Below are 14,288 nucleotides of genomic sequence, written 5' to 3' on the forward strand. Positions count from 1 at the left end.
CCTAGTCAATCAAGGGAAGCCAGTTGATGTAATCTTTTTGGATTTCAGTAAAGCTTTCAATACAGTTTCTCATAGGATCCTACTGGACAGAATGTACAGCATACAGCTGGATAGGGACATCATATGATGGGTGAACAATTGGCTAATGCATAGGACTCAAGGGGTTGTGGTGGGTGAGGTTGCATTGGGCTGGTGGCCAGTCACCATCGGGGTCCCCCAGGGTTCCATTTTGGGGCCAATTCTTTTCAATGTTTTCATAAACAATGTAGGACTACAAGGTGTTTTGAATAGATTTGCTGATGATACTAGGCTGGGAGGAGTTCTTGACTCTGTTGAGGGTGGTTGAGGGTGGAATGGCCTTGCAGAGAGACCTGGATAGATTGGAGGGCATGGACAGTCGCCAGCTGCATGAAGTTTGGCAAGAGTGGGTGCTGGGTCTTGCACCTGGGAAGGGGCAACCCTGGCTCTGCATACAGACTCGGGGGATGAGATGCTGGAGAGCAGCCCTGCTGAGAGGGATCTGGGGTTTTTGGTTACTAGCAGGCTGGATGTGGTCCAGCGATGTGTACTGGCAGCCCCAAGGGCTGGCCAGTCCTGGGTTGCATCAGGCATGGCATTGCTGATGGGTTGAGGGAGGTGGTTGTCCCGCTCTGCTCTGTGCTGGTGTGGCCACACATTAGGTACTGTGTGTGGTTCTGGGCACCACAGTACAGGGGGAACATGAAGCTATTGGAGAGTGTCCAGAGAAGGGCTACAAAGATGGTGTAGGGCCTAGTGGAGAAGGTGTATGAGGAGTTGCTGATATCGCTTGGCCTGTTCAGCCTTGGAAGAGGGGAGGCTGAGGGGAGACCTCATCGCGGTCTACAGCTTCCTTGTGAGGGGGAGTGGAGGGGTAGGCGCTGATATATTCTCTTTAGTGACCAGAAATAGGACCCGAGGGAATGGTGTTGAGCAGCGACAGGGGAGGTTCAGGCTGGAATTAAGGAAAAGGTTCTTCACCAAGAGGGTGGTTGCTCACTGGAACAGGCTCCTCTGTAGTCATGGGATGTAGTCATGGCACCAAGCCTGCTGGAGTTCAAGAAGCGTTTGGACTGTGCACTTACTCATATAGTCTGAATTTTTGGCTAGTCGTGTGGAGCCAAGAGTTGGACTCGATGATACTTATGGGTCCCTTCCAACTCAGGATATTCTATGATTCTTCAAAGTGGCAGCCAAACAACTTCTCAGAAGGATCTGAAATTTCTAAAGCTTTAATTAAGTAAATCATCTATATGTCTACATATTACCTGTGACTGCTCGTGAATTTTTGTCCATTAGGAAATAATAGGTGACATTCCTGCTCAAGGAGAGAAAGCAGAAAATGAAATATCTTCTCAGAGTGCAGAAATATTTAAAAATAAATATGCACAGACAGCAGTAGAATGGCTGATGTTTAATATATACTTTTATAATATAAAAGTAAAAACATAAGCTATTTAGAACAACTCACCTTTTTAGACAATAAGGGATGATTTTCTCATGTATATTTACTGTTTTTTTCCTCACAGTTGTTTTTTTTTTTAAAAAAAAAAAATTAAAGATAATTCACAGCCTCAGGTTGTTTATTTGTTTGTTTGTTTGTTTGTTTTGCATTGGCTTAAGAGGCTCTTTTATTGTTGTTTTATTTTTTTCTGACAAAGATTTTTTTTTTTTTTAATTTTCATCAAACTAGATGCAAATATAGTCATGCCAGAAATCTAGATAACAGAATTGTCCACAGAGATAAGAGCTTGAACACTTCAGCAATAAAAGTATACACCTCATACATCTCTATTATTTGAGCTAATGGAGATACCCCTTTTTACTTATAACATTTTAGCCACAATACCTGTCTTAAAAGAAGATTTTGTCCTTTTAGTTTACTTTGTTTTTTCTTTACTTTCTTTTCCTTCCCCCTATTTTTTTCCTCAGTCCTCTCACAAACCTTAGCTTTTATTTCCTTCTTTTTACTTGTATTGTTTTTAATGCCATGTATCCTATGGCAAAGAAAAATAATAAAAAAATAAAATTAAAAAAAAAAAGGAAAAAAAGACCTGAAAGCTGGATGGTTTTCTCTTATTCTTCTTTTCACCAGCATATCATCTGTGTGTTCTTACCATTTTTTTTCGTATGTATATTTATTCTTCTTTTCTAGTGTGTACTCATTCTCACCAGATAGAAGAAACAAAAAATATCTTGTCATTCTGCCTTTTCTCATGTTCACACGTCAGCTGGAAATGAGGAGAAAGGAAAGCTAACATTCTCATGTGTTTCAGTGCCTGCTCCTCTACAGAAAGCATCATTGGCATCTACTCCTTTTTTACTTTCCAGAAAAAAGGAATCTTTGATCTGAGTAGCTCAGGACATGGAACAGTGATTTTTTTGGGAAGCATGACATAACTTATTTTTTTGTGTACTTTTAAAGTTTTAATCTGTTGTGTACAACAGGAATAACTGAAAAATACTACTTATTCATTCAAGGATAACATTTGTCTAATTGGATTAGAATTTATTTTACTTATTTTTTGTGGTTCACCTCATCATATTCTTCACTAGTGAGTTTGAGGAGACTATTTTGTGGAGGAGACTCTCTGCAAGCCTGAAAAGTGTCATCTTATTCTCTAAAGATGGTACTATCAGGGTGTTGAGTCTCATTCAGAATTTGCATATTTCTTTTAACTTCTTGGTTCTTTTGCCACATGTTAGTTGCTACACACTGATTCCATGTGTGCAAGCAGTTAGCCGAATGATCTCTTGAAATTGTTATAAAGCCACAGCCAATCACTTGACTGGAAAACTCATTTATCAATGAGAAAGACTCATTTGCACAATGTCTACACCACTTCCAGATTGCCCAGAATGGAGCAGTGTGATTCTTTCTGGCTTGTGCGATTGTGAGCAGGTTATACTTGACCTGTTTTATTTCAGCTGACTGTGGTGTAGAAGACAGACTTTAAACTGGCTCTGTGGGTTTTAAAAGCTTTTGTAAAGCAGGCTGTGGTGGCACTTAAGACTTGTTCCTTCTTTGCCAATGAAGGGACTGCGCCATAAGTACGTATCTTTTATGGCAGTACATTAGAGAGCCTTTGCTGTATTGTTCCTCAGAATTCAGTGTTCTGTCTCTGTTATACTTAAGGGTTTGTGTCCCCCACTTTGACAAAAACAGCTAAAATACTGTATTTTAGCTTTTGAACAAATAGCCATTTTCTGTAGTTTTTGTTTATTCTCCATACACTTTCCTGATTGGTTTGCTATCTTTTTACTTAGAGCCATCTTTATCTCTTTATCTCTTAAAAATGTTTTCCCAGTGCTAAAATTAGGGTGTATTTTTTTAGTTTTCTATGGAGCTGGACTGTGCAAATATTTTACTTATTTATTTCAAATGGCAGTGTTGTTACTTAGTAAACCAATAATAATATATCTAATTCTTCATTTGTTTTATCTGCATAATATTAATGTACTGTGTTTGCATACAGACTGTTGTCCTTTAGTCTCTTTTCTGTTCTTTCTTTGATCATTGATTATCTTGCTGCAATCTTTGGTTCTTGATGCTGCATTACTTTAAATTTGCTGGAATACCAGAAATCTTCTGCCTTTATGTAGTACTTTGACTGTTCTCATGCATCCAACAAACATATCATCATTATATCTTAGTTACTGTTGAATGATGACAAAGTAAACTTGCTGAAGGCAAGAAACTGTTATCTGTATGAATGAACTCCAAACACCTTGGAGTATCAATGTGAGCCACACCATCTGTACCACTGTATTGTGCTATGCCTTACACAATTTTTTCAAGATTAAAGTTATAAATTTTGCATGCTGTGGGTGAAGACACTTGTTGGCATTAAGGTGCCAGTCATCTGGTGGAAATTTTCACATCTTCAAGCTCCTGCCTGTCTGGAAGGAAGCTCAGTAAACAGAACAAAGCCAGGAGCGTGCTTCTTCTGGTGTTAAAGAGTTCAGCTGATACCTCAGATTGGGATATTGTCAGTAATTTACCCATTTTCACTGTACAGCTCTGGATTTTGTAGATTTTTGTCATATTCCTTCAAGGTCCTTTATTTTTCTACACAGTTCTAGCCTACCCAGGTAGTCTCAGAGTTGTCTCCTTCATAGTTTTATATTTAATCATATTGAATCTCATCAGCTTTTTTTATTGTTAGATTCCTTGGACATGTAAAGTACAGCTCATCTCAGTCAGTACTCATAATTGTGACAGTGAGTAACATGGCTGTCAGCAAATTTCACCAGCCCATTTTCAGGACGCTTATGAAAACACTGAAAAACCAAATACACCTCCACTGGTAACCTCCCTCCACTGCAGTGATTAAAGACTTTTTATGACCTGATTCTAAATGTTTATTTTTTTATTTGTCTATGCAAGAACCTTCCATCTTATATTATCTTATATGATTTCTTACTTTACTAGAAAGCCTTTAAATCAACTAGATCATCTTATTTGAGTGGATCATAAAATGTGTACAAAATTCAAATACTTTTGTAAAGTTCCCTTTTCAAATGCCATGTTCTCTTTTCTTCAGTGATCCATGTGCTCAGTCTGTACTGATTAGTTTGTACTGATTTGCCACGTACAGGCAATAAGTTTGCAGACCCACAATTGCTATTGTTGCTCTAGAACATTTTTTTAGAACATTGTTGTCACACTTGCCATACTCCATCTGTGTTTACCAAGGAAGAGTTAACCTACAACCACTAGTAGCCTAGTTATTTCATCCTTGAACTCCTTTAGAACTTTTGAGTGAATACCAAAACCTGTTTTAGGGATTTCTTACTGTTTGGTTTCCTTATTTACCCTATAACCTTTTCTGTAGTCACTTCAGTTTGAATCAAGTATGAGTCCTCCAAAACAGAGAGTTCTACTGTGGGAATACTTGCAGTTTCTTCTCCTCTGAAGACAATGCAAAGAATTAATTTGGTCTCGAATCCTATATAGATGTAGTTGAAAAAAGGAGGAAAGTGGTTTTAGGCTTCAAATCTCTTTCACAGTGTTCCCAATCATAGCCTCAAGATAAGCTACAAGCTTATAAACCCAAGCAGGAAACAAAATTTCATATGTGTGCCAACAATGAACATTTCCTGATGGGGTCCCAGTGTTTGGAATACTGGCCATTTTCATTTCTGAGATAGCCTACTCATTCATCCCTAAGAATTTTTGTTTTTTAAGGTCAGTTTCATATATTGCAGTCCTGGACCTAATCATCTATTAGGCTTTCCAGTGCTGAAAATCAGGATGCCCAAGGCCATTTATTGATGCTTGTGTTGGGCATTCATAAGAGAAGGTTTTGCCATATAATAGGGTTTCATCATTTGGAAAAAAAAAAAAAAAAAAAAAAAAAAAAAAAGTGAATAAGTAGCTGGACATCCTGACTGATCACAGAATAACTGTCAACTTTCAGCAGGAACCAATCTTGAAACAGGCAAGTATTACCCTAAGGTAACAGGGAGAATAATTTTTAGGAAAGAGAAAAATAATAAAGTTGTATTCAGGGCTTGGGAGAGAGGCCTCTTGATTTCATGTTCAGATCAGGTTTCTGTACTCAAAAACAAATGAACGAAAACTGGTGTAGATGAGGGGTCCTTAGATGGCTGGGGTAGCAGGAAACCTTTCTCTTGAATTTATAAGAGTTCACTTTGTTTAGGCAATTGAGAGTGGATACAAAGACATAAGATACTGAATCCTAGAGATTATACTAAAGCAAAAAGAAGGTAACAAGGCCATGAGTTAATTTTAGATATTACATGAAGCTGCTGAATGTAACAGCAGTTACGTTCTTCCATTTCTAGGGCAAACTTCCACTAACACGTCATTCCAACCCCTCCTCCCCCCTCCCAAGCCAACCACACCCCTTTTCCCCCCCTCCTCCCCTTTCCTCCCCCCTCCCCATTCAATAGACAGCACTGTAAGGTCCAGGAACTTTTTTCCAGTCATTTGCTCCTGATGAACCATGAGTCTTCAGGTGTCTTTTTTGTGACAGATATTTTCAAAGACTGTATTGTCAGTGGTTGTGATTTTGTTTTGTTATCAGATGTATCAGATGAAATAATTTGAATGAACTTTTTTACCTAAGGTAAAGCTTCTATAGCTTTTCTATTTTCATATTTTCAGAAAGGAGTTTTGTAGCTCTATATGCTGTCTAATCATTATTTGGTTTGCCAGGAACTATGAAACTTGACTGATAAACTCATGGTAGCAGAAGGCCTATTGCAGACCTATCCAGGCCTCTCTGATGTGAGTTTCAGATGTGGTTTCCTCTTGGCATTGCTATTTACATATTTTTTCCTATTATTGGCCCAACCTGAGCAACGTGCTTTGCAGGGGATCTCCTGGGCAGTCTACACAAAATATCCACAAGTCATTTCTACAACAACTGGATTCACTTTTTGGTGCTTTTTGGAACATAATGAGCCAAAATTATAATGATGTAAAATAGGAGAAAGCTCGTTTTGTTGAAAAACTGGATATTATATTGCCAGTCCTTTTATTTTGCTTACCTTTTAGCAATTAAGACTACAAATGTTTTTTATATTTTCAAAGTAGAATTTGATAATTGAAGATTATCAAGAGTTTATAGATAGGGACTGATCTCATCCAATCATTTACATGCAGTATATTTCATCTTCATGGTTATATTATTCAACTTTTATTTGTTAATGAAGCAATTAAAATTTGGGGGTCCTTCCATTAAAAAAATGCAAGATTGTTAAGGCCATTTATATTTGATCCTCCTAGGTTTAGTTGCCTGAAAGCCTGACTCAGATTGACTAATTCTGTGAGGATACAGCAAAGCATGTGTCATAAGGGAACCACCTTTGTTTTTGCTGAGCTCTTACTCTTGGAAGATATTTGCTGCCTTATAAATATTAACTGAATTCTTCTGATAAAACTGATTTGTTATTTATAGCATGTCTTTATTTTTTGTCATGCATAATTTAATATCTTCTAGCATGAATGTAATTGCTAGGCCTTTGCAAATATAATTTATATTGAGCTTAAAGGATGGGAAGAAACAGCTGTGTTCTAGTCCATGGATTTCTGTAATGTCTCTGCTGCTGCCATATGGTAAAATTTGAATAAACAAACATGATCACAGTATGAATGGCACAGCATATATTTTATGCTAATCCAGTTTTAGAGTATTTTGTGAATATACTCATTATTTAGACATTTTTTGGCTCTGCAAGTTTGTATCTTCTTGAATGAACAGCTTCATATCACAGGAATGATAGCTTTAGAAAGAACAGCAGTTCTCCAAACCTCCTAGCACTAAATTTCTAAACCAAACAGATCTTTTTAGCAATAGTCAGGTAGTATGTCTCCCATACAGCTTAATGCAAAATCACTTTTTTATCTTCCAGACTGACCTACTTATTTATAGCCTATAAAACTGCTATACTGTCTTTTAGATGGTTTTACAGTATCTGCTTGTTCAAATTGGTTCTAGCAATCACATTTTCTGAAGTATCTCATGATAGTTGCCTTGATTGTGATGAGATAATTGAACTCTTTTCTTTCTGCTGTGGACCTCTGTGTTATTAAAGACAACTTTGTCTATAGCTTGAATGGTCTTGTAAAGTCTGGATATAGTTAAAATTCTGGAAACAGGAAAATCAGAATTACATTTTTTTTTTTTAATGTACAATAATTATTAACTTTGTATAATTATAATCTAAATTCTACAGAAAATTTGTTCTGAAAGAGAATTATATCTGTAGTGATAACACTAAAGTGAGCCCTCATGCCAAGTAAGACAAATGTTTGTTTCATGATTGTCCATTACCTCAGAACTTCAAAATCTGTGGCATTTAGTTGGTAGGTAAATATTCAATTTGTTTGCACTTCAACACAAGTATTTATCCAGGAATTACCTTTGTTTTCGCATAATTTATTATAGTGAAGTTCAAGTTATAGAAAAGTATGAATGTTAGTGAATTGCCTGTTAATTAAAGGAATATGAAAACAACCTATTTCAAAGACTTTTATCACAAATTATAGCAAAAAAAAAAAAAAAAAAAAGTATAAAAATCCTCAGGGAATTCTGTGTTTATTCATGCACTATATGGTCTAAATTCAGGGATTTTAATACTTTATTCTTTTAAGTAATAAAAACAGCAGCAACAACAACAACAAAAGCAACAAAAGAGCAGCTGCAGCAACAACAACAACAACAAACTTCCACAAAAAAAACTTAGCATAACTTACTGTAAGCTTATGTTATGTTTGTAATGTACTGTCCTAATTTTGGAATTGGACAAAGTCTTCACCTTCTTTATTACTAATGTTGTTTGAAGAAGGCCTTCAGGATGGCACATTTCTTACTGATTTAAAACCTTCCAGCTAATCTAAAGGTAACTAGAACACGAATCCTTTCTATATTCAGTACATGCTAAAACCATGGATTATTGTCCTCAGGCTCATATTTACTTAAAATAAATAAATAAATAACATAACATAATTGCATTGTTACTAAAGTGTTAAATACAAACAGCTAATACTAGAACATTTCAAAAGCTCAAGCTGTAATTAGGAAGGATTAAATCCGTTCTCTTCATTCAGAGCCACTAACTTGAGATGACTTGCAGAAATACTGTTTTGAATTTGCTTAGCCTTACTTACTTTTTTCTTTTTCTTTGTCTGATATGTACGTGAGTACAATACAAATATATTGAGACAAATTTTCTGTAATTAAGCACTCAATCAATTCTATTGCACTTGCATTATCTTGCATTATCTAGTTTAACAGTTGTTACCTGTGACGTTGTATGACAAATAACAATTATAGATACAATGAATGAGAAGAATTAATATCTATGGAAAAGCATTTAATCAACAACAACTACAAAAAACAAACAAAAAATCACAATCAGGTGTGAAGTATTTTTCCTTTCTTAGAAAATCCATCTTCTTTTCCTTCAATCAGAAAGCTGATATGATTGAACCCTCAATATTATCCCATGGGCTCTATTTACTTCCCACTCTCCAATGTTTCCAAATCCAGTTACATTTGACAAGTAGTGTTTGGTTCTTTGCACACATTATACAGATATTTGAGTACTGTGGATATAGTCTATCTTTAGGTCTTTGACACGGAGAATCTGCTTGTGATGGAACATAAAACTGAGGATGACTACTTCATAATAATATAGTCCTCTGAGGAGCCTGCAGCTGGAGAGCAGTTACAAAAATATGTCAATTACCTACATACTGCTTTCATGCTAAAGGAGATGTCTTGAAAGGGAGGTCATTGTTAGACATACATATGTGACAGCAATTTCAGATGTGTATTGTAAGGCCAAAACAGAAACTGACTTTTGCTCAAAGTGGAGGAGTTTGAATTCCATAAACAAATACACCAACAAGGGAGGGTACTTTTATTTCTTGGGGGGATTATTCTTCATACAAAATATACATTGCGAACTAAATTGAGTCTGTGAATTCATGGGAGAGTAGGCCACTTTTAAGTATATAACACAGCTTCATTACATCATCTCTTTGGAAGGTGTTACACTTCCTCAGTACTCTGATATAGGGAATTTACTTTCATAATTTTGGTACTCTACAGCAGATTGAAGCAGGTGGACTGATAAATCTATACAGTGTTTTTCAACTCAGTGATGTAAATGCTCTTCAAAAGTCCTAGAATATTTTTCAAACAATACCTATAATTTTCTATAATAACTATCAACACATAGTAGGCACCCACAGGAGAAATCATAACAGATATGAAATGTTATCTATCATCACTATGCAAAAGAATTAGATTTACCCAAAGAATTCATCAGGTGAAAAGTAATTTTCTTTAAGGTTAAGATACATAGTGAAAGCAGGCTCTCAAAAGTAAAAATTATGGTCAAGTTCACTATAAGAGTCTAAAGGATTTATGAGCAGGGTCCCTGTTCATTCTTTCTATGTCACAATTCCACTACACAGCTGTTGATAACCATGCTTCTGCTGACCTGTTTTCTTTACCTTAGGCACACCAGGTTCTTTGGTTTCTAGGATGGCAACATGATTTCCTTTTCCATAATCAAATGCTTGTCCAGTGGCTTACGCACTCTTGTTGGTCTGGAAATAAAAAGTTTATTTGTACATCTTCAAGCAAATATCTCTTTGCAAAACTGTGTTCTTTTGCTAATAGCTTTAATGTTTCTTTCCATGTACAGCAGATATATGCACTTAAAAAAAAAAAATGATGTCATTTTTGGGTTACAGGAAACAGCAAATCTAGAAAGAACTAAGTAAGTTCTTTCAATCATAATTTTTACATAGCTACTTGCATCTGTTTGTTCAACTATCCAGGTAACCAGAAAAGGTGGCAAGTAAGTCTGGTCACAAGTCTATTAATAAGATAAGCCAGGCCTTAAGATAAGGTAAATAAGATCCAGCCTGGCCTTGAATACATCCAGAGATGGGGCATCTGAAACTTCTCTGGCCAACTTGTTCCAGTGCCTCACCACCCTTACAGTGAAGAATTTCCTCTTAACATCTAATCTAAATCTCTCCTCTTTTAGTTTAAAACCATTCCCCCTTGTCCTATCAGTATCAGCCCATGTAAAAAGTCATTCTCATCTTATTTTATATAAGCCTTCTTTAAGTATGGAAAGGCTGCAATAGGGTCTCCCTGGAGCTTTCTCTTCTCCAGGCTGCACATTCCCAGCTCTCTCAACCTTTCTTCATAGGAGAGGTGCTCCAGGCTCTTGATCATCTTTGTGACCTTATTCTGGACCTAATCTAATAGGTCTTCATCCTTCTTGTGCTGTGGGCCCTGGACTTGCATGCAGTGCTCCAAGTGGGGCTTCACAAGAGCAGAGGGAGAATATCACTTCCCAAGACCTGCTGGCCACTCCTCTTATGATGCAGCCCAGGATGCAGTTGGCCTTCTGGGCTGTGGGCACCCACTGTTGGCTAATGTTGAGCTTTTCGTCCACCACAACCCTCAAGTCCTTCTCTGCTGCACTGCTCTCACTGAGTTCTTCTCCAAGTTTGTAGTCATGTCTGGGATTGCCCTGGCCCAAGTGTAACACCTTGCACGTGGACTTTTTGAACCTCATGAGGTTCACATGGATCCACTTCGCAAGCTTGTCCAGGTCCCTTTGGATGGCATCCCTTCCTTCTTTGGTGTCACTGCCCCACTCGTGTTGATCTTTTCTGCAGCTTTGCTGAGAGTGCACTTGATCCCACTGTCTATGTCATTGATAAAGATATTAAACAGAACTGGTCACAAGTTGGACCCTGAGGAATAGGTCTCCCATCAACAGCCTCTTGGTGGACATAAGCTGTTGATTGCAACTCTGGATGTGGCCATTAAGCCAATTCCTTATCCACAAAACAGCTGACCCGTTGAATCCATCTCTCTGCAATTTGGAGATCTGCATGTCACATGGACTATGTCAATGACCTTACAGAAGGCCAGGTAGATTACAACAGTTGGTCTTCCCTTGTCAACTGATGCAGTCTCTCCCTCATAGAAATACACCAGACTGGTCAGGCATGATTTGCCCTTGGTGAAGTCATCCTAGCTGTCTCAGGCCACCTCTTCATCTTGTATGTGTATTTAACATTGTTTCCAGGAGAATTTGTTCCATGATCTTCCCAGGCACTCAGGTGGGGCTCACCGGTGTGTTGCCTGGGGCTTCCTTTGTACCCTTTTAAAAAATGGGAGTGATGTTTCCCTTTTTCTGGTTACCAGGGTCTTCACCTGATTGCCACAATTTTCAAATAGGATGGAGAGAGACTTGGCCACCCCATCAGCCAGTTCCCTCAGGACCCTGGGATGCATGGCATTGAGTCCTGTAGACTTGTACCTGTTCGCTTTCATCAGGTGATCTTGAACCTGCTCTTGGCTTATAGTGGGAGGGACTTTGCTCCCTCTGCTTCTGTTTAGAGGTTCAGGGACTTGAGAGACCTGGGAAGCTTTACTGCCAGTGAAAACTGAGGCAAAGAACTCATTGAGTACCTCAACCTTCTGTACATAGCCTGTTCCAGTGCTCCATCACCCTCACCATGAAGAAGTTCTTTTGCATGTTAGTGCAGAACTTCCTGTGCTCTATCTCGTGGCCATTACCCCTTGTCCTGTCCCCACAAACCACTGAAAAGAGTTTGGCCAAATCCCTCTGTCTCCCACACCTGAGGTATTTATAGACATTGATAAGATCCTCTCTTAGTCTTCTCTTCTCCAGGCTGAAAAGACCCAGGTCTCTCAGCCTTTCCTCATAGGGAAGATGCTCCAGGCCCCGTAGCATCTCTTTGGCCCACTGCTGGACTCTTTCTCGAATATGTTTTTTTTTTTTTTTTTTTTTTTTCTACCGGGGAGCCCAGAACTGGACACAGTATTCCAGGTGAGGTCTAACCAGGGCACAGTAAAGGGGGAGGATCACCTCCCTTGACCTGCTGGCCACACTCCTTTTAATGCACTCCAGGGTCCCATTGGCCCTCTTGGCCACCAGGGCACACTGCTGGCTCATGGTTAGCCTGTTATCTACCAGGACCCCCAGGTCTCTCTCCACAGACCTCCTCTCCAGCAGGTCGCCCCCCAGCCTGTACGTGTGGTTGTTCCTCCCCAGGTGCAGGACTCTACACTTGCTCTTATTCAACCTCATTTGGTTTCTTCCTGCCCATCTCTCCAACCGGTCCAGGTCTTGCTGAATGGCAGCACAACCTTCTGGCATGTCAGCTACTCCTCCCAGCTTTGTGTCATTGGCATACTTGCTGAGGGCGGACACTATTCCCTCATCAAGGTCGTCGATGAAGATGTTGAACAGGACCAGACCCAGCTGATGTTTTAATTGTTGCAGAGCAATGATTACACTAAGCCAGGGACTTGTCAGCTTCTCGCTCTGTCCTGCCAGTGGGCAGGCTGGGGGTGCCGCAAGAGCTGGGAGGGGACAGACCCAGGACAGCTGACTCCAACTGGCCAAAGGGGTATTTCCGTACCATACAGTGTCATGCTAAACAATGTATAGGGGTGGCTAGCCGAGGTGGGGGGGGGGCAGCTGCCTGGGGATAGGCTGGGCATCGGTCAGCGGGTGGTGAGCAATTGCATTGTGCATCACTTGTTTTGTACACACTATTATTATTATTATTTCCTATCTTAATAAACTGTCTTTATCTCAACCCACAGACCTTCCCATTTCTCTCCCCCATCCCAAAGAGGGAGGGGGGAGGGTGAGTGAATGGCTGTGTGGTGTTTAGCTGCCGGCCGGGTTAAATCACAACAATGTCAAAACCTATGTTTGCATTTATTCTACCTAAACTGCACAGGAAAATGGTTCACAGGGCTAGAAAAGATGGGGACACATATTCAAGCTGGAAAGCATCTATGGAAGTGATTCTTCACTAAATCACAGAATTACAGAATCACAGAATTTCTAGGTTGGAAGAGACCTCAAGATCATCAAGTCCAACCTCTGACCTAACACTAACAGTCCCCACTAAACCATATCCCTAAGCTCTACATCTAAACGTCTTTTAAAGACCTCCAGGGATGGTGACTCCACCACTTCCCTGGGCAGCCCGTTCCAATGTCTAACAACCCTTTCAGTAAAGAAGCTCTTCCTAACATCCAACCTAAAACTCCCCTGGTGCAACTTAAGCCCATTCCCCCTCGTCCTGTCACCAGGCATGTGGGAGAATAGACCAACCCCCACCTCGCTACAGCCTCCCTTGAGGTACCTGTAGAGAGCGATAAGGTCACCCCTGAGCCTCCTCTTCTCCAGGCTGAACAAGCCCAGCTCCCTCAGCCACTCCTCGTAGGACTTGTTCTCCAGGCCCCTCACCAGCTTCGTAGCCCTTCTCTGGACTCGCTCAAGCACCTCCATGTCCTTCTTGTAGCGAGGGGCCCAAAACTGAACACAGTACTCGAGGTGCGGCCTCAGCAGAGCCGAGTACAGGGGGACGATCACCTCCCCGGCCCTGCTGGCCACACTGTTTCTTATACAGGCCAGGATGCTGTTGGCCTTCTTGGCCACCCGAGCACATTGCTGGCTCATATTCAGCCGACTATCAACCATCACTCCCAGGTCCTTCTCTGCCTGGCAGCTCTCAAACCACTCATCTCCCAGCCTGTAGTTCTAGTGTCTTGTTATGAACTTGGCTATTTACCTTTTCTTTATTTTTTTAAAGAAAGCCTTGTAAAAATGTTAAAAGTTCTGAATTTTTATCATTTAGAGTAAAGAGGATGTACTTTATCATTTTTTAAATTTTCTATCCTGCAAATATTTTCCCTGTATAGTCATCCCCCACTATGCTC

Source organism: Oxyura jamaicensis, chromosome Z (genome assembly GCF_011077185.1).
Source record: "Oxyura jamaicensis isolate SHBP4307 breed ruddy duck chromosome Z, BPBGC_Ojam_1.0, whole genome shotgun sequence".
Lineage (NCBI taxonomy): Eukaryota > Metazoa > Chordata > Aves > Anseriformes > Anatidae > Oxyura > Oxyura jamaicensis.